The sequence below is a fragment of the Dasypus novemcinctus genome, chromosome 20, assembly GCF_030445035.2.
Source record: "Dasypus novemcinctus isolate mDasNov1 chromosome 20, mDasNov1.1.hap2, whole genome shotgun sequence".
In the NCBI taxonomy this organism is placed as follows: Eukaryota; Metazoa; Chordata; class Mammalia; order Cingulata; family Dasypodidae; genus Dasypus; species Dasypus novemcinctus.
In genome coordinates this window covers 52,022,559-52,047,016 of record NC_080692.1, presented here as the reverse complement: position 1 = coordinate 52,047,016, position 24,458 = coordinate 52,022,559, and the positions used below count along the sequence as shown (strand labels likewise).

The 24,458-nt window shown below is 58.4% G+C and overlaps 1 protein-coding gene and 1 long non-coding RNA gene across 4 annotated transcripts in view; one reads left to right on the top strand and one right to left on the bottom strand.

Annotated features, from left to right (window-relative positions):
* The first annotated feature begins 15,191 nt into the window (after positions 1–15,191).
* SINHCAF (SIN3-HDAC complex associated factor) overlaps positions 15,192–24,458 on the top strand; it is a 38,249-nt gene continuing 28,982 nt past the window's right edge. The window contains exon 1 of the mRNA XM_023584491.3: positions 15,192–15,297. The gene's annotated coding sequence lies outside the window, so the exon portion shown is untranslated. The remainder of the gene's footprint in view (positions 15,298–24,458) is intronic.
* LOC131274821 (uncharacterized) lies at positions 15,252–18,920 on the bottom strand. 3 transcript variants are annotated; one of them, XR_009182126.2, is made up of 4 exons: positions 18,634–18,920; positions 17,645–17,736; positions 15,816–16,407; positions 15,252–15,622 (listed from the first exon to the last, which is right to left on the bottom strand). It is a non-coding gene; the product is annotated as an uncharacterized lncRNA (long non-coding RNA). The 3 variants fall into 3 exon arrangements; XR_011646687.1 differs by having other exon boundaries at positions 17,654–17,736; XR_009182127.1 differs by lacking the exon at positions 18,634–18,920 and adding an exon at positions 17,832–18,239.

Here is a 24,458-nt window from a genome sequence, read left to right as displayed (position 1 = left end):
TGCAAAGCCGGGACACTAGTCTTACTTACCGCACAGAGTTGTAAGAATTAGTTGATCCTTGTTAGTGTGAGTGTGGAGAGAGGAAGAGCACAGGACGTGCAGGTGAACAGGAGTCCTGCCTCCTGTTGACTCTCACCTGGCCCCTCCCACAGCCGGGATACCTGCCCCCCACCCTGCAGGATTTGCACCCTGAGCCCTGGAGCTCACCTTGAACCACCAGGTGTGCCCCAGCGAGTGGGTCACCTCAGAGGTCTGGTCCAGTGGCCCCAAGTCACAGCAGGGACCAGGGGCCAACACGGGGGCCATGGCCACTCTGCGCAGGTGCAGACCTGCTGGGGGCCATGGCCGCTCTGCGCAGGTGCAGACCTGCTGGGGGACCATGGCTGCTCTGCGCAGGTGCAGACCTGCTGGGGGCCATGGCCGCTCTGCGCAGGTGCAGACCTGCTGGGGGGCCATGGCTGCTCTGCGCAGGTGCAGACCTGCTGGGGGGGACACAGGTGCAGACCTGCTGGGGGGCCATGGCTGCTCTGCGCAGGTGCAGACCCCGCTGGGGGGGCCGGCCGCTCCTTCCCGGCCGTGCTCAGGGCCAGCCCCTCACTGCATGGAGAGGGCGCGGGAGGGCAGAGCTTCAGGGCCCGCGGCGAGCTCAGCTCGGCTCCCAGCTGGGGAGGCACGAGCCCCGACCCCCTGCTCTTGCCTTCTGCGTCCAGGAAAGGACACGGTGGGGGCCGCCCCGTGCTCAGGACGGAGGTCGGTGGGAAGGTAGGGCCGGGGCTCGGGCCCCTGCTCCCATGAGCTGACCCTGTCCTTCAGGGGAGGCAGGTGACAGGCCCGGCGGCGCCGGGTGAGCCCCTGCAGCTGTCGCTCGCTAAGTGGAGGAGCGCCTCGACGGCGATGGGGTGGGCGGGGCCTGGGCGCAGGCTGCTGCGGGCGAGGGGGGCGGGGTGCGCAGAGCCGGGGGCACCACGTCCCTCCAGGTCCCCTGGGGCACACGTCCTCAGGGAGCCCCGCTGAACCTCGGCGATTCCTCCATCCGCAGGCGCTTCTGCCGCAGAGCCCGCAAGTCCTGGGCGGGAGCGCGGGGATCAGCCTCGTGCGGCAGCCCTGCACCGCCACAGAGCCTGGAAGGAGCCGCGACCCCGCGGCCTCGGCCTCCGCCTGCGGTCCCGGGCCTGCGCCTCTGCAGCCGCCTCTGGAGAAGGCAGGGCAAGAGCAGGGAGGGAGAAGCGCCCAGACCCGGTCGCCGCGCTGGGCTGGGGGAGGGCCGTGTTGGTGCCTCCGCTTCCCCTTCCCCAGATGATGCCGTTGCGCATCGCCTGAGGAGGCCTGACTTTCAGCGCATGCGCCCTCCACGCCGGAACCTACCTGCCCTGTTAGCTCAGCAAGGTGCCTCCGCAGCACAGGTGCTCAGCATAGCTGCTGCCAGGGCAGCAGTGCCCCCACCTGGGCTGTGCCCCCCAACCTGGGCTGTGCTCCCACCTGGACTGTCCCCTCCCCCTGGAGGCTGTGCTCCTCCACCTGTGCTGTGCCCTCCACCTGTGCTGTGCCCTCCACCTGGGCTGTGCCCTCCATCTGGGCTGTGTCCCCACCTGGGCTGTGCCCCCCACCTGGACTGTGCCCCCCACCTGCACTTGCCCTCCCCCTGGAGGCTGTGCTCCTCCCCCTGGGCTGTGCCCCCACCTGGGCTGTGCCCCCCACCTGTTCTGTGCCCTCCACCTGGACTATTCCCTCCACCTGTGCTGTGCCTTCCACCTGGACTGTTCCCTCCACCTGTGCTGTGCCCTCCACCTGGGCTGTGCCCCCCACCTGGGCTGTGCCCCCCACCTGAACTGTTCTCTCCACCTGGACTGTTTCCTCCATCAGGGCTGTGCCCCCCACCTGTGCTGTGCCCTCCACCTGAACTGTTCTCTCCACCTGGACTGTTTCCTCCACCTGGGCTGTCCCCCCCACCTGTGCTGTGTCCTCCACCTGGGCTGTGCCCCCACCTGGGCTGTGCTCCCCACCTGGGCTGTGCCCCCACCTGGGCTGTGCTCCCCACCTGGGCTGTGCCCCCCACCTGTGCTGTGTCCTCCACCTGGGCTGTGCCCCCACCTGGGCTGTGCTCCCCACCTGGGCTGTGCCCTCCACCTGTGCTGTGTCCTCCACCTGGGCTGTGCCCCCACCTGGGCTGTGCTCCCCACCTGGGCTGTGCCCCCACCTGGGCTGTGCCCCCACCTGGGCTGTGACCCCCACCTGAGCTGTGTCCTCCACCTGGGCTGTGCCCCCCACCTGGGCTGTGCCCTCCACCTGGGCTGTGCCCTCCACCTGGGCTGTGCCCCCCACCTGGGCTGTGCCCTCCACCTGGGCTGTGCCCCCCACCTGGGCTGTGTCCTCCACCTGGGCTGTGCTCCCCACCTGGGCTGTGCCCCCACCTGGGCTGTGCTCCCCACCTGGGCTGTGCCCCCACCTGGGCTGTGACCCCCACCTGAGCTGTGTCCTCCACCTGGGCTGTGCTCCCCACCTGGGCTGTGCCCCCACCTGGGCTGTGCCTCCACCACTAGGTGTAGCACCTGGTTTCTCAGTGACGCTCTGCAGGGCGTGGCCTGTGTTGGCCGGTGCTTCACTGTGTACTGTGTCTTGACTCCTCAGGGTGCCTTCCTAGAAGCCGGCTGCTGGTCTGACAGCATGAGCCCCTCCGCACTGTGGGAAGGAGGCAGCCTCCCGGCAAGCGGGCCCGAAGGGGGTATGAGCAGGCTTCTTTTTTTTTTTAAACATTTATTTATTTATTTATTTAATTCCTCCCCCCCCCTCCCCCCCCCCCCCCCCCCCCGTTGTCTGTTCTTGGTGTCTATTTGCTGCGTCTTGTTTCTTTGTCCGCTTCTGTTGTCGTCAGTGGCACGGGCAGTGTGAGCGGCACCATTCCTGGGCAGGCTGCTCTTTCCTTTCACGCTGGGCGGCTCTCCTCACGGGCGCACTCCTTGCGCGGGGGACACCCTTGCGCGGCACGGCACTCCTTGCGCGCATCAGCACTGCGCATGGCCAGCTCCACACGGGTCAAGGAGGCTCGGGGTTTGAACCGCGGACCTCCCATATGGTAGACGGACGCCCTAACCACTGGGCCAAAGTCCGTTTCCCCCAGGCTTCTTTTTTTAAACTTTCTTTTTGCTGTCTTGATGGCCATAAATGCCGTGTATTTCATTTGTATTTCTTTGGGTACTAAGTAAGGTGAGATTGGGCTAATTTTGCAGAAACACTCAGGAGCGCAGAGGACTCGTGTGTGAGCTGGAGACCAGTGCACCTGGCACAACCTGGCCCTGGCGGTGAGGCTGCTCAGGGCCACGTGAAGCCAAAGGGGCCTGTTTGGCTTGAACCCCAAGACGGAAGGGGCTGAGCCCCCCAGGGGGGCGTCCCCTAGGCAAGGGAGGATGGGGGCCTGCGAGTCATTAGCTTCTCTGTGTTATTTTCCTTTGCTGATGAAGACTAAATCCTAAAAGAAGAAAAAGAAAGACAAGCAAGCAAGCCTGGTGAAGTGCCCTTTGAGGAGAGCCAGAGCAGGACCCGGGGAGGAGGTCAGCCTAAAACCAGGGGGGGAGGCAATTTCCAGGAGACGAGGTAAGTCCCAGCAGCTGTCTGCCTGCAGGGTCCCGGAAGCACCGGGGCGCTTTGACAGGCTTTTAAGGCTCAGAGTCAAACTGCTAGGGGCCCAGGGAGTGTGAGGAAGCGGAGGCAGTGGAGGGGCTCAGGCTGGACCCACTCCTGAGTGGTGAGGAGGACGCAGCATCTTCAACGAGAAAAACGCATCGGGGAGCTGGGGAGCTCCGGGCCACGGAGATGCTCACCCGGGGCAGGCAGGACCCTCCCCTGCTCGTCAGAGGCCCCTGGGCTCCTTCACAAGCCACGCCCAGAAGGATAACGGATTGACAAACGTTTGCAATTCCGTTTACTAATCTAGCTCTCATTTGCGCCAGCTAAGTCTGCAGTCCTAATGAAAATCACCAAACACGAGACATGTTTTATGTTTTTTTTTCCTGAGATGGCTCTCTCGTTTGTCTGCTCGTTGTCTGCTCGTCTTCTTGAGGAGGCACTGGGAACTGAACCTGGGGCCTCCCATGTGGGAGGCAGGTGCCCAACTGCTTGAGCCACATCTGCTCCCCTATAGTTTTTATATTTTTAAACTTTGTGGGGGAGTTTATTTTCTTGATTGCTTTATATTTCCTTATAAAGTCTTAACTTTAACAATCAACATCCAACACTTAGCAATCTATGAATTTTTTGCCTCTCTATTTCTTCTAAAAGGGTTTAAGCCAAATATGAGCCAGCAGTTCTTAGGGGTTTTTGAGTGATTCTCATACCACGTCACACTTCAGAATCACTTGAGGGCGTTAAAAAAAAACCTTTCCCTCTGCTCCAGTGGGGAGACTAATTTTACAGAGCTGTGCCTACCCAGGGATCTGTGGTTTTACAAAGCCTCTGGATGATTCTCCAGCTGCTGCTACAGAGACCAACTTTTGAGAACCCACCGTCTAAATGTTGGTCTATTTTGTTAGTTTTTAGTGAAGTTTGGAAATGATAGTTTTAACTTAAGTATTCATGTTTTCTATTTCTGGAATTTGCATCCTCCCAGCACGGTGGTCTCCCATAACTGGTCTACTCCAAGCGCTCACCCAGGGTGGCAGCTCCTCTCCCCACGCCGGGTCGCTCTGGCTTCCCTGTCCGCGCAGGTCCTGCTGGCCGCTGGCCGCGCTGCTCCTGGGGGGGGAGATTCCTGGGACCCCCGTCACCTCCCATGTTTGGCGGGCGCTGCGGGCTGTCCGTCGGCCTCTCCCCACCTCCGGAGGCTCTCGGGTCGGCCGCCAACACTTGGTCCTGGACGCCCGCACGCGCCGCCGCCCAGGTCCCTCGCGGCTCGGGCTGCCCGCTGCGCGCTCCGTGCTTCCCGCGGAGCCCGGCCCCCGCGTCGCTGTCGGAGCCTGCGGGAGCCGGGCGTCCCGCGCGTCCTGGAGCAGGTGGAGCTCGGGGCTGAGCGCCCGCCTCGCAGGTACAGGGTCCCGGGTTCAATCCCGGCACCTCTAAACCAACCAACCAAAGGCGCCGTCCTGGGCGCTGGGGAGCCCAGCAAGGACGGAACAGGGAGTCCCTGCCTCCGTTTACCCTCCAGAGCAGGGAGACAGCAGGCGGCCGCTGGTCTGGCTCTTGCGGCCTCGCCTCCCCTCGCCTGGCAGCTGCTACGTGGCGCAGGCTCCAGGGGCGCGGGGTCGGGCCTCAGCCTGCGCCCCCCCAGCAGGAGCTCCCGCCGAAGCTTCAGGGTCAGGCTTCCTGGGCAGGGGCCTCTGCGGGGGGGGGGGGGGTGCCGAGCGCCCCGCGGCCTGCTCCTCCGCCACCCCCTCCCCGCACCGCCGCCGGGATTGCAGCCGCGGCCTGCCCCTGCCCCCCCTGCCCCCCTGCCCCGCACCTGCCCCTCCCTGCCCCTCCCTGCCCCGCACCTGCCCCTCCCTGCCCCGCACCTGCCCCCCCTGCCCCCCTGCCCCCCCGGCCCACCTGCCCCTCCCTGCCCCTCCCTGCCCCGCACCTGCCCCTCCCTGCCCCGCACCTGCCCCCCCTGCCCCCCTGCCCCCCCCCGGCCCACCTGCCCCTCCCTGCCCCTCCCTGCCCCGCACCTGCCCCTCCCTGCCCCGCACCTGCCCCCCCTGCCCCCCTGCCCCCCCGGCCCACCTGCCCCTCCCTGCCCCGCACCTGCCCCCCTGCCCCCCCTGGCCCCCCTGCCCCCCTGCCCCCCTGCCCCCCTGCCCCCCTGCCCCGCACCTGCCCCCCCTGCCCCTCCCTGCCCCGCACCTGCCCCGCACCTGCCCCGCACCTGCCCCGCACCTGCCCTCTGTGCGCTCCTGCCGGGTTCGGCTCCGGCCCCGAGAGCCGCCCTGGCCCCTGTGACCGCGTCCCGCGTCGGGCTGGCCCCGCCTTGCGATTCGCCCCTGAAGAGCAGACCGCGGCAGAGGGGCGGGGGGGGCCTGGGCGGCCGCCGGGACACCAGCACCTGCCGGCCGGGGGTGGGGGGGCTGGCCAGAGCCGCCCTGCGGGGGGGCGCAAGCCCTGCGGGGGGAGGGGCGGGGGGCCCTGAGAGCCCTGCGGGGGGGGGGGGGCGCAAGCCTTGCGGGGGCGCCCGGCCTCGCCAGCGCCGACCCTGCCCTCCCCGCCCGACCCCCCAGCCTCCTGGGCTCCCGGCCCGCTCTCCCCCGGGCACCCAGCCTCGGACCTGGCGTCGGAAGGAGGGGCTCGTCTCCCCCCTGCTGCAGGCCCCGCGAGAAAGGACCCGGCGCCCCGCCCGCTAAGGCCGCCCGGCGCCCCCCACCTGTGCCCAGTGTCCCCCGTCTGTGCCCGCGGCCCCGCCTGCTGCCCTGCCCCCGTGCTGGCCGGGGCCTGGCTGAGCCGCAGGCTGAATGGGGGGCCCAGAGCCCCTGGCCTGGGTGAAGGCTTCCCACGGGAGGAGGCTCCGCGGGGCCACGGGCACTAAGACGCTCCTGGCGTCCACTGTGCCTGGACACTGGGAAGACACGGGCTTGAGGACAGGCCACCTGCTCCCTGAGGGGACTCGGGCCGTTTCAGTCACTGGACCCCAAGTGACCCGGCCATCCCAGGAACCTGGGTCTGCTTCTCCCAGTGGTTCTGGGTTAAGTTAAACCCCAGCTGTGAAATTGCGTGGCACACAGTAGGTGCTTAGTAAATGCTCCTTACCGCGTGCGTTCCTCTCGCCGGCCCCGTCAGCCTGCACGGGAAACGCGTAAAGCCGGACTTCCCTGCCGGCTGCTTGTCTGGGGCGGGGTGGGGTGGGGTGGGTGGCGGAGGTGGAGGCCGCTGCCCGACGCCCCTCCCTTGCCCCCGGCTCCTCGCCCCTGCCCGACGCCCCTCCCTTGCCCCCGGCTCCTCACCCCTGCCCGATGCCCCTCTCTTGCCCCCGGCTCCTCGCCCTGCCCGACGCCCCTCTCTTGCCCCCGGCTCCTCGCCCCAGCTGTTCTGGCCAAGGCTGGGGACTGCAGCTGTTGGGGCGCGGGAGGAGCGCTGTGCCTGGACCTGCCCTGGCCACGGATCTGGCCCCTGCGCCTCTTTCCACAGGGAGCTGCACCCGCGGGGAGGCGCGGCATGGGTGGCTTCCCGCGCCAACACCCAGCACAGCGGGAGGTCCGCAGGCCCGCGGGGGCCCGGCCACACAGGCAACGCCGTAAGCTCCTGCGTCAAGTGTCTTTTCGCTGCCCAGTAAGCCCAGGAGTAGGATTCCAAGCCTGCATGCCTGCTCAGCACCCGAAGGCTTCTCAGGTGGGTTCCACGCAGGATCCCGCGCGTGCTAGGGCCTGACTCCAAGCCAAAGCAGAGGCCGAAGCAGGTCCCGGCGAGAGTCTGGAAATTTAAATAACCTGTAGAAGCTCTATACCACAGGAAATCCACTATTGTAACATTTCGGCTTTTTCTCAACCATGTAAAAACTTACCATAGTTCTGTAAACCAAGGTTTAATGAAGAGCAGATCAAAATTTGAGTTCTGAAGTCCACACATTAACTCCTCGCTAACACAAACAGGAAGAGCCATGTAAAGCGCTACTTCACCCGTGGGATCTGGACTTGCGGGTCACTAGGCCCCTCGGTGGACTCCGAGCTGCCTCCACCACAGCCACGTGGCGCTGGGGCCGCTTCAGACCATGAGCTCTAGTCATCACGTACAGTAACTGCTGCACACTTACAGAGAGCAAAATAAAGGTGTGGGAGCGAAAGCCGGGCAGGGCCTGCCTGGCTGCTCAGCAGGACCGGGTGACTCTGTTTAGGTCACAGTTTATTTAGGTCTGCTCTGGATGTCCCCCGGCCCCCCTCTTTTGCCAGAGCAGCGGAGTTGATCGCTCAGGCTCCCGCTAACAGTAACCCAACTCCTAAGAGACTGAGCGAGCCAGCCGCCCATGTGTGGTTTCACAGCGTGAATGTCCCTGCTGGAGGCGCGGAGGGTCAGCACAGCCTCCGCCAGCCCCTGCGGTGGGAGAGAGGGAGAAGCCGATAGGCCGGAGAGCAGGAGGTCCACACCTGGGATCGGGGGGAGGAGGCCTTAGTTAAGATAAGTGAAAGTGCAGGCTAGAAACAGGGGTGCCAGGAGCCTGCGTGTTATTTAAAGATAAAAACAAGCTGGAAAAATACGCGACCTACTGGGGACAGCAGGTACAATCGCTGGACGATGATATTGTGAGCAGTTTTCATTTTTATTTCCTTCTTCTCTCCAGTTTTTTAAGTTTTCCACAAAAAACGTGAGCTCCTTTTGAGGTAAGAAAATAAAGGATAAGTTAAATGCTCAGCATACAGTCGTTAAAAGTTGTGTTATGGAATTTCACGCGTGGGGAGGTCAGTGCTGGTGTGTGTCCGGAGTGCTAGGTGCCGCTCTGGGGGCGTTTGCGTCTTGGCTCACCTAACCCTCGTACCGCGCCTGCACGGCAGCGGTTACTGTTATCCCCACTTCATACACGCGAAAACTCACCCCAAGAAAGGTTGAAAACTGTGCCCAAGGTCACACAACTGATCCCAAGGTCAGTTTCCTTTTTCTATAAAATGGATTCCCTTCCTGACATTAGCTCATTGGGTCGATATGAAAATTAAATGAGATAATGGGTATAAAGAAAATAATCCAAGCGTCTAGAACAAGGGTTGACAAACTACTGCCTGCAGGTCAAATCCAGCCCAACACCTGTTTTTGTGCAGCCTGTGAGCTGAGAATTGTTTTCACAATGGTGTTTTGTTTCTCTTTTAACTTTTTATTTTGAAATACTTCCAAACTTACAGGACAGTTACAAAGTACAAACGCCATACAGAGAACTCCAACCTACCCTCACTCCTACCCCAGATATCCAGATCTACTGATTGTAACATCTTGCCGCGTTTGCCACATCATTCTATCTATCCAGCTGCCCATCCGTGTGTCTGTCTACCCATTTATCAATCCATTTTCTGAGCATCCGAGTGTAGGTGTAGACATCACGCTCCTTGAACACTTAGCACTACCATGTGTGTTTTCTAAGAACAAGCATATTGATTTAGATAACCCCCTTAAGTGCAGTTCTCAAGTTCAAGAAATTTAACACTGATATAAAGCTTACAGCCTATGTTCCAATTTTTCCTTATCTCAATAATGTCCCTTTGAGCCTCTTCTCTTCCCCTTTCCGCCTGCAGAACTCTCTTAGGCATCTCTCGTAGGGCTGGCCTAGTGCTGACAAACTGCTGCAGCTTTTGTTTCTCTCGGAATGTCTTGATCTTTCCCTCATTTTTGAAATACTGTTTGGCTAGATATAGAATTCTTGGTTGGTGATGTTTTGCTCTCGGTACCTGAAATATGTCTCCCCACTGCCTTCTTGCCTGCCTGACTTCTCGTGAAAAATCTGCTGCTCATCTTCCTGAGGCCCCCTTGTCTGCCACCCATTGTTTTCTTTTGTGGCTTTCAGAATTCTCTCTTTTTCTTTGTCATTCGATAGTTTGATTATAAAATGTTGTAGCATGGGTCTGTTTGGGTTTATCCTATTTGGAGTTCACTGAGTATCTGGATGTATATATTCACAGCTTCGTTACATTTGGGAAGTTTGCAGCCATTATCAATTTGAACATTCTCTCTGCCCCTTTCTCTCTCTCTTCTTCTTCTGGGCACCGCGGTGTGCATACTGGTGACCACAGGCCCTCGGGGCCTGTCCACGTCTCTTCACTTCCTTCTTTCTGCTCCTTGGACCAAATGATTTCAATGGTGCAGCTTCAGGTTTTCTGATTCTTTCTTTTGTCAGCTCCACTCTGTTGTTGAGCCCTTTAAAAATCCTAGGAAGTTTTTCATTTCTGTTTCGTTAGTCCTCAGTTCTGTTTGGTTCCTTTTCATAAATTCTGTCTCTCTATGGATATTCCCTTTGTGTTCCTCTGCCATTTTCCTTTTTCCTTGAACTCTTTGCCCATGTTTTCCTTGAGCTCTTTGAGTATTCTTGGACCACATTTTTTAAGTCTTTGTTTGGTATGTCCTCGGTCTGGTCCTCCTTGGCGATAGTTTCTAATGCTTTAATTTTCTCCTTTGTCTGGACCACCACTTCCTGTTTCTTTGTATGTTTTGTAACCTGGATATTTTACCCTGTTTTTGCTGGTATTTAGACGCTGAGGCATCTGTTTCTGAAGCTTGTAGCCAGCTAGTGTTAGGACAGAGCTGTCCTGGGAGTGGACGTGGCTCTGTGGTTGAGCACCTGCTTCCCATGTAAAAGGACCCGGGTTCGATCTCTGGTACTTCAAAAAGAAAGAAGGAAAAGAGAGAGAAAGGGAGCGGGGAGGGAACTGCATGTGGTAGAGCTTTCTGGGAACAGCAGCGGTGGCAGAGACCCTCCTTGCTGGGCCGGGGCTGCGCTGGGCATGCATGTGCGGCCCTGGGAATCCCCAGCTCACAGGTACAAACGTCCGCTCTTCCCCAGGGAGGCCTCGCGGCGCCGGTCACTGCGCGTCCCATGGGCAGCACCCTCTGCCCAGGCAGCAGCCCCTGCCCAGGCAGCACGCCCTGCCGGCTCTCCCACGTGCCCCGGACGCGCCTCCTTCATGCCCGGCAAGTTCCGATGGGGCGATCCCCTCCGGCTGGTGCCACGCGGGTCAGACTGGACAGAGGAGCTCCTGGTCTGTGCTCGGGGGATGCCCTGCTCCCCAGAACCCGGGCCAGGCGTGGCAGCTCCCCACTTCCATCTTAGCTGGGATGGGGCTGTTCGTCCATGTTTACACGGTTGGGAAAAATAAAAAGAATAATATTTCATGAGAAAGGAAACTTTATGAAGTTCAGATCTCCCCATCCATAAATAAAATTTTGCTGGAGCATCACCATGCAGCTATGCGTTGCCCACGGCTGCTCTTGCACACAACGGCAGAGCTGAGTGTCTGCAGCCAGGCCCAGGAAGAGCCCCCAAAGCCCACGACGTTTACTGCCTGATGGCTAGAGCGTGGCCGGCCCCGGTCTAGAGCAGTCCAGGCTCTCCACACAGCCGGTTCTCAGCCCGTGTCCGCGCCGAGTCTGGCTCTGATGGCCATAGTGATGGCGCGGCTCTTAGCAGCGGGAGCAGAGGCTCCAGCTCCCGAGTCCTGCAGCCTCCTGGGGCGTCGCCCCTTCATCCTGCCCTCCGCAGCTGCCGTTTGTCCTGAAGGAAAGAACGGGGGAGCTCATGCTCTCAAGGCCTCGTGCGTCTCCCCCGTTAATGCTCACACGCGTATCTTATTCATCTTCCACGACGGCCCTGTGACATTGACGTATCACCCTGGTGTTACGGATGAGAAAAGGCTCGTGACGCTCAGGGGGTCTGCTCAGAAATTACTCGGCCTGGGAAGGGCAGTAACGCCACCTTCCGAGGGGCTCGGGGGCCCAGCCTCCCGCTGTCCCCGCACAGTCACTTATTCCACTCTGTGTGACTCCGGGTGGGTTCCTGCTGGTGTGGGGGGCATCACAGAGGTCAGACGTCCAGCCCACACCTCCATGGCGAGGGGCTGCGGCTGGTCAGCTCGGTGGCCGGTGGGTGAGAGCAGGCCTCACGCTCCGCTCGCTGCCAGAACGTTTCAATCCCAGGGTGTTTTACCTAATCCTGTGCCCCCCACGCACCGCCTGTGGCCGGGACCCCAGGGAGGGCCGCAGCGTGGAGGGGTTCCTATCTGAACAGCCTCGTCACTGAGGGTTTCAGTTTCCCCCAGGCACTCCTGAAGGCCCTGTGGGCTCGTTGCCACCAGGTGGAAATGACTTTTCCTTTGCATCTGGGTATCTGGGTGCCTCATGCTGCCTGGTGATGCCAAACCGTAAAAAATAAAGGCCCCTCGACATGTTGAGTTCAGAGCCCACGGTACGCCCTCTCTCCAAGCTCACAGGTAAGTCTTGGTGCTCTTTTCTTTCACGTACAAGCTGAACTTATTTTGTCCGTAATTTTTAGACTGCTACTTAATTCTGCTTTTCGCTTCTCGGCACATTGAGTTTTTCCTGCGCTGAGCCCATCCCCCGTGACGACGCAGCCCTGTGAAGGCGGGGGAGACGGCCAGGGCTCCTTTGCTAGCCCTGGCCTTGAGCGTCCCATCCAGTGACTCTGCGCAGGAAGTCACAAAATCCCCCGGAGCGCCGGGCCCCACGGAGCCTGGCAGGCCCCACCGCCCGAGCCCTGCGCGGGGCTGCTCGCCTGCGATAGCAAGTCGCGGGTAGTAAATGACTGCGAAGAAACGCGCGAGGAGAGGCGTGTTTCACCCGCTCTTCTGTCGCTGTTACGACAGGGACTCATCAAGTCTGACTGATTTTCACGAAAGCCCTCCCCGTCGGTTCCCGCTTCAGCGGCTAATCCCGCCCCTCTGGCGGGTCCCGGGGACACAGAGGCCGGTGAGAGTGCACGGGGCCTGAAGGTGTCAGGGCCGTGAGTCACAGCCGAGACGTTTGCCCAACGCTGGCTCGAGTCCTCGGGCCGGGAAAGCCGCTCGTCTGAAGCAGCGCAGAGGGAGCTGGCGGTGCAGTCATGCCAAGGACGGGGAGGCTTGGAAACTGGAAGCAGCCGCTCGGTACCAGCAGAGTCCTCATGTGGGAGTCTTTTATCTTCTGTAGGATAAAAGTGAAGTAGAGATGAAATAAAATCAGAGAAGCCGGCAGGGAGGAGGTGGAGCAGCCCCGGCCCGTCCTGCCCGTGGCGAGGAGCGGGCAGTGGTGGAGGGGGGCTGTGGCCGGGGGGCGTTTCACCCACGATGCCGGAGGAGCGGGTGACGATTCGGCGACGGTGGACCTGGCCCTCGGAGAGATGCCCCGGGCCGCGGGGTTTGGCCTGCACCGTCTCAGAGCCTTGAATTAGTGAAGCCTGAAGTTCTCGGGGCTCAGAACTGACTCCCCCAACAAAGCTTAAACCACGAGCGTGCCACACACAACACCGAGGTACGCCTTCCAGGGAGAGCTGTGCCTGCTGGATGAGCAGGAACCGAGGCGGCCTGACGGCGCGTTCCTGCCCGTGGCTAAGGGAGGCCGTGCCGGGGCGCCCCGCGTTCCCCCGTCAGCGGGGACAGGCTCTGGCGGGTGACCACGCTGACCCGCAGCACTAGAGCCTCACTGCGTGTCATGAAGGAAGGTGACAGGAGAAGTACAGGGACGGGCCGCTTCTAGACTGGGAAGTGGGGGGACGGGCTCCAGGGGAGGCGGCCGGCCCGCGGGCCAGCCCAGGTGCCGCGCACCGGGAAGAGACGCCGCGGGGGACACACGGCCGAGGCCCCGAGGCGGGAGGAGGCGGTGGCTGAGCGTGACCCGTGAGGGGAGAGCGGCCTGGCAGGGCCCGGAGAGGTGGGCAGGCCCGCGTGGGGACAGCCCGGTCACCAACGCCCGGCAGGGCCGCACAGGGACAGCCTGTGCTGGGCGCGGGGACAGCCCCGGCCACCAACGCCCAGCAGGGCCGTGCAGGGACAGCCTGTGCTGGGCGCGGGGACAGCCTGTGCTGGGCGCGGGGACAGCCCGGTCACCAACGCCCGGCACACCCTCGCAGGAGAAGGCCTTGGGCAGGGCGGGGAGCAAGGGGGCACGGCGGGGACACTTGCTGACGTGGGGAGCGACGGCGGCCCGGCCTGGGTGACGCGGGGAAGCCCGGCTCCCGCTGCTCGTGCAGTGGCGCCCACGGCACCAGGCGCGGCGCGAGGAGCGGGGTGGAGACGCCTGCGCGGCCCTGTGGCCCTGGCGGGTGGCGGGTGGCCCTGAGCTGAGGAACCGCCGAGGAGGCGCGGCGGGGGCGGCGGGGGCGGCGGGGCTCGGGCTTCACGCGGTGGGTTTGAGGGGCCGGCAGAGCCGGGAGGAGAAACTAAGGAGCAGGTGACGACCGCGGGGACCCCCGAGAGCGCCTGGGGTGGCCCCAGCAGCTGGGGCGGGAGGCGCGGGCAGGCCTGGGATGCGGCATCCCAGAGCACGCATGGGCGCCCACGGGGCCCCCCGCGGCCGGAGCCCTCGCCCTCTGCAGCTCCCCTGCCCCGCCCCGCGCCGCTGCCCCGTGTCTGTTCTTCCCACTCGCCCCCCACTCGTCCCCACGCCTTCCCATGGGCTGAAAATGTTTATGTACATTAATGTGTTTCATTTGTAGCATTTAAACTGAGAGCTGGAGCCTTTAAAGGTGAGTGGGGGCCTCCACGGCTGTTCCATCGCGTTCTGATTTTAGAGTTTAGTGTTCAGAGAAGTATTTCCATTTTTTTTTTTTTTTGAGGTTCCAGGGCCGGGGCTTGAACCAGGACCTCAAAAAATGTGGGGAGCCGGCGCACGACCACTGAGCCACGTCCACTCCCTCCGTCTTTCTTAAGTACTACCTTGGTGAAGAATTTTCTGTCCCAATATACCACTGTCTTCTCTAGGCACTTGCCTAAATGGTATGACTTGAAATACCCAGTAAAATTTATCCCTGCCCCAAAGCATCATTTAGAAAGAATTCATAATTGTTTTTTTTAAGATTTTTTATTTATCCGCCCCCCCCATTCCATTTGCTGTGTTCTTCTGTGTCTGTTGTATTTTCATTAGGCAACTCCTGGAACCGATCCTGGGACCTTCTGGAGTGGGAGAGGCGATTATTCCCTTGTGCCACCTCAGCTCCCTGGTCTGCTGCATCTTCTTATCACCTCTCCTCTGTGTCTCTTGTTGCATCATCGTGCTGCACCGGCTCTCAGCCTTGGCTGGCACTCCGGGCGGGCCAGCTCACCACGTGGGCCAGCTTGCCCTGGCCAGGAGGCCCTGGGCATCGAACCCTAGACCTCCCATATGGTAGACAGGAGCCCAATTGCTTGAGCCACATGCGTTTCCCGATTAAGTATGATTTGACCTTATTAAAGGTCATTTCACAGAGAACACTCGCTGAGTTTCGTTATTATCTCCCTTGAGTAAGGGAGAGGCAACTCCAGGAGATACGTGGTCTGTAGGACTAGTAACAGTAACAGCAGGTCCTGGTCTCTCAACCCAAAACCCCAAGGCCAGCTCTGGTGGGCTGTCGCCGCCCTTGAGGCTGAGGTAGAAGATGAACCACCACGGAGATTCCCACCCACTCAGCCGTGCGCCCCCAGGGCGGGCAGGGAGAAGACCCTTTAGGCTCGGCTCTGGAGGAGCTCAGGGACGTGGGGCCCAGCTCATCGCCTGCAAGGGGCCCGCCCACCTGCGCTCGCGCCACGCTGCGTCCTGCGCGCTCGGGCGAGCCTGAGAAGGATTCGGTCCCGGGCCCTGAGGACGCGGGGGTTGACCTCACCCAGCAGCGTGGAGGGCAGGAGACAGCGTGGAGGGCAGGAGACAGCGTGGAGGGCAGGAGGACCCCTGGATGTGATGGTGGGCGCGAGCGCGGCCGGTGGCTGGAGGCACGGGGGTGGGTGCTGGGGGAAGGGCGGCTCGTGGGAGTCCAGTTGCTTCGGGGTGGCTGCCCTGGGGACTGCAGACGCGGTCAGTGTGTGTCTTGTAAGTTTTGGACTGGAGGCTGCGAAGCTCGTGTCCCCGCGGGTTCTGACACTCACGGTCGCCGAGCGCTTTCAGTCGCCCCGAACAGGCAGCTAGAGTCGCTGCTGGCTCCTTCTCTTTCTGGAGCTCAGGTGCTTTCCTTTTCTCAGAACCAGTTTGTCAAGTCTCGAGTTGCATGCTAGGGCTGTTGGCTCGTGGTCTGGAGAAAACAAAGCCATTAACGAAAGTTGGCGTTACTTTCAGAAAGTGCTTCTTTGCGGTCCAGTCTAACAGTACGTGAAGGGCAGCTGGGCCCAACTGGAAACGTGCCAGGCTGGGTTTTTCACCTTCGTGCTTTAGGTTTTCATTATTACAGTTGCTAAAATGCCAGGCTTGTAATTTACAAGTAGTACCTGTGTGTCACTTAGAAACCAGGGAGCAGAGGCAGCTCAAGTCACTGGGCGCCTGCCTCCCACATGGGAGGTCCTGGGTTCGGTTCCCGGTGCCTCCTAAGGAGAAGGTGAGGGGACAGTGAACAGGCCTGGAGCAGACTGTGAGGGCAAAACAACAATGAGGGGGAGGGGAATAAATGAACTAAATAAATCTTTAAAAAAGGAAACCAAACCTAAAAGTAGAAATGAGACTCAGGAAAACACCAAGCCAGAGAGATAAATTTTCCATCAAATGTAGAAAGTTCATGAGCCTGCGTGCAGGGTTATTCCAGCTGCTCGATTTCCCGTCGCTTAGAGCAGGTGCGCTTGCCAGGCAGCGGCTCTGCCCGGAGAAGGGGCAGCTCTCGGGTTTCAGAGAATTTTCCCCACAACTCCTTGAGCTTCTGTCCTCCCGTGTGTGTCTAGCTACTCGTTGCTGTACCAGCCCGAGGACATCTTCCCTGGGGCAGCTTCTCCCTAAAGCGCCATGCCACGAGCGCAGGTCCTAGGACGCTGTCCGCCTGCCCGTGCTGTTTGTTACGATGCTGCACCGTGCGTCCCTGACTCGTACCAGCTGATGGAGATGGTGCACCGTGGTTCAGGGTCAGGGGCAAGAGCGAGGGCGAAGAGCAGAACGTGGGCTCTGGTGGGGCCGGACCCTGCCCACGGGAGGCACCCGAGCCCCCACCCCATCCACGGAGGCACCCGAGCCGCCACCCCTCCAGGGAGGCACCCGAGCCCCCACCCCATCCACGGAGGCACCCGAGCCCCCACCCCATCCACGGAGGCACCCGAGCCGCCACCCCTCCAGGGAGGCACCCGAGCCCCCACCCCATCCACGGAGGCACCCGAGCCCCCACCCCTCCAGGAAGGCACCCGAGCCCCCACCCCATCCACGGAGGCACCCGAGCCGCCACCCCTCCAGGGAGGCACCCGAGCCCCCACCCCATCCACGGAGGCACCCGAGCCCCCACCCCTCCAGGAAGGCACCCGAGCCCCCACCCCATCCACGGAGGCACCCGAGCCGCCACCCCTCCAGGGAGGCACCCGAGCCCCCACCCCATCCACGGAGGCACCCGAGCCCCCACCCCTCCAGGAAGGCACCCGAGCCCCCACCCCATCCACGGAGGCACCCGAGCCGCCACCCCTCCAGGGAGGCACCCGAGCCCCCACCCCATCCACGGAGGCACCCGAGCCCCCACCCCTCCAGGGAGGCACCCGAGCCCCCACCCCATCCACGGAGGCACCCGAGCCCCCACCCCTCCAGGAAGGCACCCGAGCCCCCACCCCTCCAGGAAGGCACCCGAGCCCCACCCCATCCACGGAGGCACCCGAGCCCCCACCCCATCCACGGAGGCACCCGAGCCCCCACCCCTCCAGGAAGGCACCCGAGCCCCCACCCCATCCACGGAGGCCCCCGAGCCCCCAGCCCGGCCCGTGGCGTGAGCCCACTTCTCATAGTATTTCTGAGTGTGGTCAGGGAAGGTGTGGTCGCGCTGAGCCGACAGGGCAGAAGCGACTTTAGGTCCTGCTCCACCCGGGAAGGCCGCGCCTCCCCCGCCTGCCCGTCCTCGGGGGCCCGGGTCCTCCTGCCGGTCAGGACCGGCCACGCCCTTCGCTCCCGAGCCGGCTCCACATCGAGTCCCAGGACCTTGTTTAATCTTCATGCTCCCTCTTCATTTCCGACTTCCTCCTCTTAACTGATTCTCTCCAGTCGTTCAACAGTATTTACGAGTGTCTCCCATGCAGCACAAAACACACCACTGGGTCCAAACCCAAACACACTCAGGTTACAATGAAACAAAACTCACTGCTCTGACCTCCTGCTCAAGGACGGGACGTGGCTCCGTGGTTGAGCTCCTGCCTCCCACACAGGACGTCCCAGTTCCAAACGTGGTGTTTCCTAAAAGCAAAACAAAGAAACAAGAAAACAAATGAAGAGAAACAGCTCCGGGGAGCCGATGTGGCTCAGTGGCTGAGCACCGGCTTCCCACCTACCAGGTCTTGGGTTCAGTCCCTAGCCCCAGCACACAAAGGAAAGAAAACTGAAACTCCCCGCTGGCCTTCATTCCTCGCAGTGTCCCGTCCCCCTGCCCTCGCAGGGCCTGGCCGGCCTCCTCTAGCCTGCCGGTTTCCTGAGCTGACGAGGTCCCTCCCCTTAGAGACGTCACGTCCAGGTATAACATGTCCCCCTGCTTTTCCCCCTCAGGTCTCCCAGGTCTGCCTCTTCTGTGGCCCGTGGCCAGCTGTGGCCCTGGGGACACTGTCCTGACCCACAGCAGAACGACCTCGAGGGGCCCGCCTGGCGCCTTCCTTCCTCCAGCTCGCCCTTCCCGGGGCCTGCTCCCGGGCCTGCTCCCGGGCCTGCTCCCGGGCCTGCTCCCGGGCCTGCTCCTGGGCCTGCTCCGGGGTCTCCTCCTGCCGCTGCCGCCGCCCGCTTTCGTGCTTACAGAGCCCACGCAGCCACAGGCGCTCCCCACCACGCTGGCCTGCGACAGCGCGAGGCCCGCCACCGCCGCCGAGGGCCGTGGCTGCGCCCTGATCGCGGCCTGGGTCTGCGCTTCCTGGCCTCCCGCCCGGCCGCCCCTCCCCACGCCCGCCCGGGGCCCTGCGGAGCTGGGCTGAGCGCTTCTGCCCCGCCTCCCCCAGCTCTTCACGGGCGCCCCAGCTCCTGGGCGCCCCGTGGGGTGCGGGCTCGCGAGGCTGCACGGGGCGTCTCCCTTCCCTGCCACGGCCCCTCGGACCCTGGAGGCCTGGTCGGGGAGGCCGCTCCACCGCGTGGGGCGTCGTCATCACGCACAGGACGGTCATGGCTCGGGTGTGGCAGCGCCGCCGGCCCGTGGACGGGACTGGTCCACTGGAGGACACTCCAGTTGCCGTAGACTCCCAGGGACGTCCTGTTCCTGGAGCGACACTGAACGCAGAGGCTGGCTGGGAACAGCAAGCCAGGGGCCGTCGTCCCGAGGTCCGCGCACCCCGTCGTCGTCCTAGGCGCTCCCAGGCCAGGAGGCCACGGCCTGGCTGTCTCGTCCAGGCACCCCTGCAGGGCCCCTGAGGCCCCTTCCCCGTCCCGGGGCGAACCCCTTATCCTGCGGAGCAGGCCCACCTGGCGCGGCGTGGCCTGGACGGCGCCAGGACGCCCCTCGGGAGAGGGGCAGCGTCCACAGGACGGCGGCCGGGCACGGCTGGCCGCGGGGCCGGCTCTGGCCGTGCTCCCGGGCTCCTGCCTCGCCGTCGCGGGTGTGTCTGGGCTCGCTGAGGTGCCAGCTTTGCCCGCCTCCTTCACCTTGTCCCTCCGCGTCCCCCGCTGCCCCACAGCCAGGGCCGCCGAGCCGCCCTGGGCCCCCGGAACCCAGCCTGGCCTCTTCTTTCTCCCCGAGACGCCGCTCTGACTTCATGTTTGCATTTACAAAAATCATTAATGGATTATGAGTCACCTAACAAACATTTATTAGGCACAGGCTTTGTGCAGGGCCCTGTGGAAGTTCAGGCAGAGGTGGCTTGGGTGCGGCTGGACGGAGGCTGGCGGCGCGAGCCGGGCGCCCCGGGCCTGCGTGGGTTTTGAAACGCAGACCACCAGCCTCCAGCTGCAGGAGCGGCTTCTGCTGGCCTGTGGCGTGGACGCGTTTACAAGTTCCCAGGCGGTATTCACGCCTCCAAGGACAGAAGCGATTGGATCCAGCCCTCAAGGAGCTTTTATTCTCGTACAGAGACACAGGGAGGCACACAAAAAAGTAAAACATGGGCGGAAATTGATGTGTGCCTTAAGAGACACTGGTGAAGTGTAAGAAGAGCTGAGAGGAGGGAAACACCACTTCCAGTCTGAGGTCAGGGAACCTCACGGCGGAGTCGAGTGGAAGGAATCCAGAACTGCACTTAGAGACCGAGTTTTGTAAGCCTCGCGCTGCTGAGGCCCCATGTAAATGAGAAAGACCCACGTCCAAGCCGCGGAACGACTGGGAACGTTTTAGGCAATAAGGGACGTAAAGCACGGGGAAGCTTGCAGCGTAATGCTTGATCCAGGGCTGGCGGGTACTAGATGGAAAATTAAGTCTGAATCTGAGCCAGCCTTGGAGGGAGGCTGCGAAGGGTGGGCAGGATACAGCGTTCAGGGACGAGGGAGCAGAATGCGGCGGAGAAAAGAGGAGGCGCTCTCGTGGACTCCACAGTTTCATTTACATGCACATGTGGCTCAAGCTACCTGGAAGCTTTAAACCAAACCGGATGTGGATCTTGGGTTCAAGAAGCTAACAGCTACTTCAGTAAGTCATTGTTCAACTATTACTACAGCCACTTTAAGAATAATGTAGCTTGTAGTCCTAAGTGCTTTAAAAATTTTTAGTTTATTCTTTATTGTGAAAACATACCCATAATTTTTAAAGGTACAACTCAGTGGTAGTTACATCTGCAGTGCTGTACTGACCGTCGTCACCGCCATCCTTTACCAAAATGTTTTCATAACCCCAACAAACTCGTACCCGTCAGCAAGAGCGCCACTGCTCATGCTCCCAGGCCCTGCGAACTAACCTACTTCCTATTGTCATGAATTTCCTATTCTAGAAATTTCATGGACGTGAAGTCATAATATTAGTCCTTTTGTCCCTGGCTCATTTCGTCTAACGTGTTTTCGAGGTTCATCCTTGCGGTAGCATGTATCAGAATGCCATTCCTTTTTTCCTTAAACTAATTATTTCAAAATAATTTCAAACTTATGGGAAATTTACAAACATAATACAAAAATATTACAGGGAACTCCAATATACCCCTTTTCCACATACTCAGTTTACCAACTTTTAACATTTGGCCACATTTGTTATATATCATTCTATTTCTCTTTTTTTCTCTTTCTATCATCTATTTTCCCAACATTTGAGAATAAGTTGCATACATCCTTTACCATTTAATACTTCCATGTGTATTTTCTAAGAAGAAGGATACTCTTTTTTTTTTTAGATTTTTAAAAAAATTTATTTCTCTACCCTTTCCCCTGCTCCAGTTGTCTGTTCTCTGTGTCCATTCGCTGTGTGTTCTTCTGTGTCTGCTCATATTCTTGTCAGCAGCACCCGGAATCTGTGTTTCTTTTTGTTGCGTCATCTTGCTGCGTCAACTCTCCGTGTGTGCGGTGCCACTCCTGGGCAGGCTGCACTTTCTTTCACGCTGGGCGGCTCTCCTTACGGGGCGCACTCCCTGCGCGTGGGGCTCCCCTATGCGGGGATACCCCTGCATGGCAGGGCACTCCTTGCGCGCATCAGCACTGCGCATGGCCAGCTCCACACGGGTCAAGGAGGCCCGGGGTTTGAACCCTGGACCTCCCATGTGGTAGACGGACGCCCTAACCACTGGACCAAGTCCACTTCCCCACATGTTGGATTTGTCATTGTCTCTTTAGTCTCTTTTTAAATTGTGGCAACAAATATACAACATAAAATTTCCCATCTCAACTTCTCCTGAGCACACAATTCAGCGGCGTTAACCACATTCACATCGTCCTGCTGCCATCACCACCAGCCATTTCCAAAACTTTTCCATCTCCTGGAGATCCTGTGCCCATTAACTACCCATCCCCACCCCACCCCCAACCTGTGCTTCACTTTCTCTCTCTATGAATTTGCATATTCTAGTTATGTAAGTGGAACCATTTAATATCTGCCCTTTGTGTCTGGCTTATTCCCTCGCTGTGTCTTCAGGGTTCACCAGGTTGTCACATGCATCAGGACTTCATTCTTTTTGTGGCTGAGTAATATTCCATTGTATGTAAATGCCACATTTTGTTTGTCCATCCATTGCTTGATGGACACTTCCATTGCTTTCATCTTTTGCCTATTGTAAATAGTGCTGCTATGTGAAAGGATCTGTTTGAGTCCTTTAATAGTTTTTTAACTTAAATTATTTTATATTATCAATGTAAATGATGCTCATAAAAGTTCAAAGAGTGCAAAATTATACAAAATAAGTGTCTTCATTTCCTACTTCCTTTCTCACTTTTAGTCCTCAGAGGTTAACCGTGATTAATACTGTGGTATGTGTCCTTGCAATCATTTTTCCTGCATGTACAAATGCATGCGATATATAATATATATTCCTTTTTTGCCCTTTGAATGAAATCATTCTTTATTCTGCAAATTGCTCTTTATCCATTTAATGTATTGTTAATATTTTTCTTTGTCAGTACATATGAAGCAATCTCATTCTTTTATTTTTTAACTTATTTTGAAATAATTTCAAACTTACAGGACATTTGCAAAAACAATACAAAACTCATCAGAGAACAACAACAACATACCCCCACCCAGATACCAGGTTCACTAACTTTTAACATTTTGGTACTTTTGCCATATTTTTCTGTCTTTCCATTTATAGCAACCTCATTCTTTGTAAGAGCAACATTCAATTCCTTTTTATGGATGTTCCACCATTTTTAATCAGTTTTCTAGTGATATACATTTCTGTTGTTTCCGTTTTAAATTTCATATTACAAATATGGATGGAGAGGATGTACCCACACATTTATGCCTTTGTGTCCTTGTACAAGTATATCTTACAGGAAATTCCCAGAAGTAGAACCAAACAGTTGTAAATTTTGATAAATAGATTAAATTGCTGCCTTAAGGGAATGAATAATTTATACTCCCACTAATAGAGTATGAGAGTGTCTTTTTTCCTACATTGTCATCGACCCTGGGTATTAGCAAACAAATTTATTTACCATCAAATGTAGGTAAAATTGTTTGATTCAATTTACATTAAAAATGCTGTTATAATTATGAATATCTATTATCATATTATTATGAATAAAGTTCTGCGTCTCTCCATATGTTTATTTTTTTAAAGATTTACTTATTTTTATTTATTTTTTACATTTATTTCTGTCCCCTTCCCCACTCCCCCAGTTGTCTGCTATGTGTTCTTCTGTGTTGGCTTCTTGTCAGCGGCACCAGGAACCTGTGTCTCTTTTTGTTGTGTCATCTTGCTGTGTCAGCTCTCCATGTGTGCGGCACCACTCCTGGGCAGGCTGCACTTTTTTCGTGCTAGGCAGCTTCTCTCACGGGGCACACTGCTTGCGCATGGGGCTCCCCAATGCGGGGGACACCCCTGCGTGGCAGGGCACTCCTTGTGTGCATCAGCACTGTGTGTGGACCAGCTTACTACATGGGTCAGGAGGCCCTGGGTTTGAACCCTGGACCTCCCATGTGGTAGGCAGATGTTCTATCCATTGAGCCAAATCCACTTCCCTCCATATGCTTATTTTAATTTACACTCTTTTTAAAAAAGATTTATTTATTTATTCCCACCCCCCACCCCCCTTTGGGCTCACTGTCTACTCTCTGTGTCCATTCACTGTGTTCTTCTGTATCTGCTTGTATTCTCATTAGGCGGCTCCAGGACCTGATCCTGGGACCTTCCAAAGTGGGAGAGAGGCGATTATTCTCTTGCGCCACCTCAGCTCCCTGTTCTGCTCTGTCTGTCTTATTTTCTCTTCTCTGCATCTCTTGTTGTGTCATCTTGCTGAGCCAGCTCTCCCCATCAGCCGGCTCTCCTGCACGGGCCAGTTTTCCTGTGCTGGGTGGCATTCCCACACAGGGCATCACTCCTGTGTGGGGCGGCGATCCTGTGTGGGCCAGCTCGCCACATGGGCCAGCTCTCCGTGTGGTAGACAGGAGCCCAATTGCTTGAGCCACATCCACTTTCCTCCTGCAAGTCTTTTGAGTTCTCCTACACCACGATTTTAAAAAGATTTGATTTATGTTTTGAATTCTGCCCTTTAATTGCAATATTCTTTAAAAATAATATTCATGATGTGTCAAAAGTAGGGGGAAAGTCATAAATTTCCCCTTTTGATTATATTACTTTTTTTTTTTTAGATTTTTTATTTTTATTTTTATTTATTTAATTCCCCTCCCCTCCTCCGCTTGTCTGTTTTCTGTGTCTTTTTGCTGCGTCTTGTTTCTTTGTCTGCTTCTGTTGTCGTCAGTGGCACGGGAAGTGTGGGCGGCACCATTCCTGGGCAGGCTGCACTTTCTTTCGCGCTGGGCGGCTCTCCTTACAGGCGCACTCCTTGCGTGTGGGGCTCCCCTATGCGGGGGACAACCCTGCATGGCAGGGCACTCCTTGCGCGCATCAGCGCTGTGCATGGGCCAGCTGCACACGGGTCAGGGAGGCCCGGGGTTTGAACCGCGGACCTCCCATGTGGTAGACGGATGCCCTAACCACTGGGCCAAGTCCGTTTCCCAATATTACATTTTGATTATATTATCTCAATTATGGACAAAGTTAACAGAAATATGTTTTGTTTATATTCAGTTCTCCACATCAGGAATTTGGACAGAAAAATACCTTTTTATTTAACATCAGAAATTCATTCTAGCATGATTGGCAGCCCTTCTGGATTTGGAGACATTATTGAGCACAGAATTTTAAAGAATGCAGTTTTTTCAGGGATAGTTTTAAAGATCTTGGAGTCCTCTCTTCTTTTCCAGGAAATATTACATTGTAAATTATTAGTTTAAGTAAATGTTACTTTACTGGCATTACAGTCAAACTTGTCTTCAAATTGACACTCCTCTGTTTTCTTTTTCAATGCAACCTGAGGATATGCTTTCTAATCTTTTTCCTGCAGGGAAACTT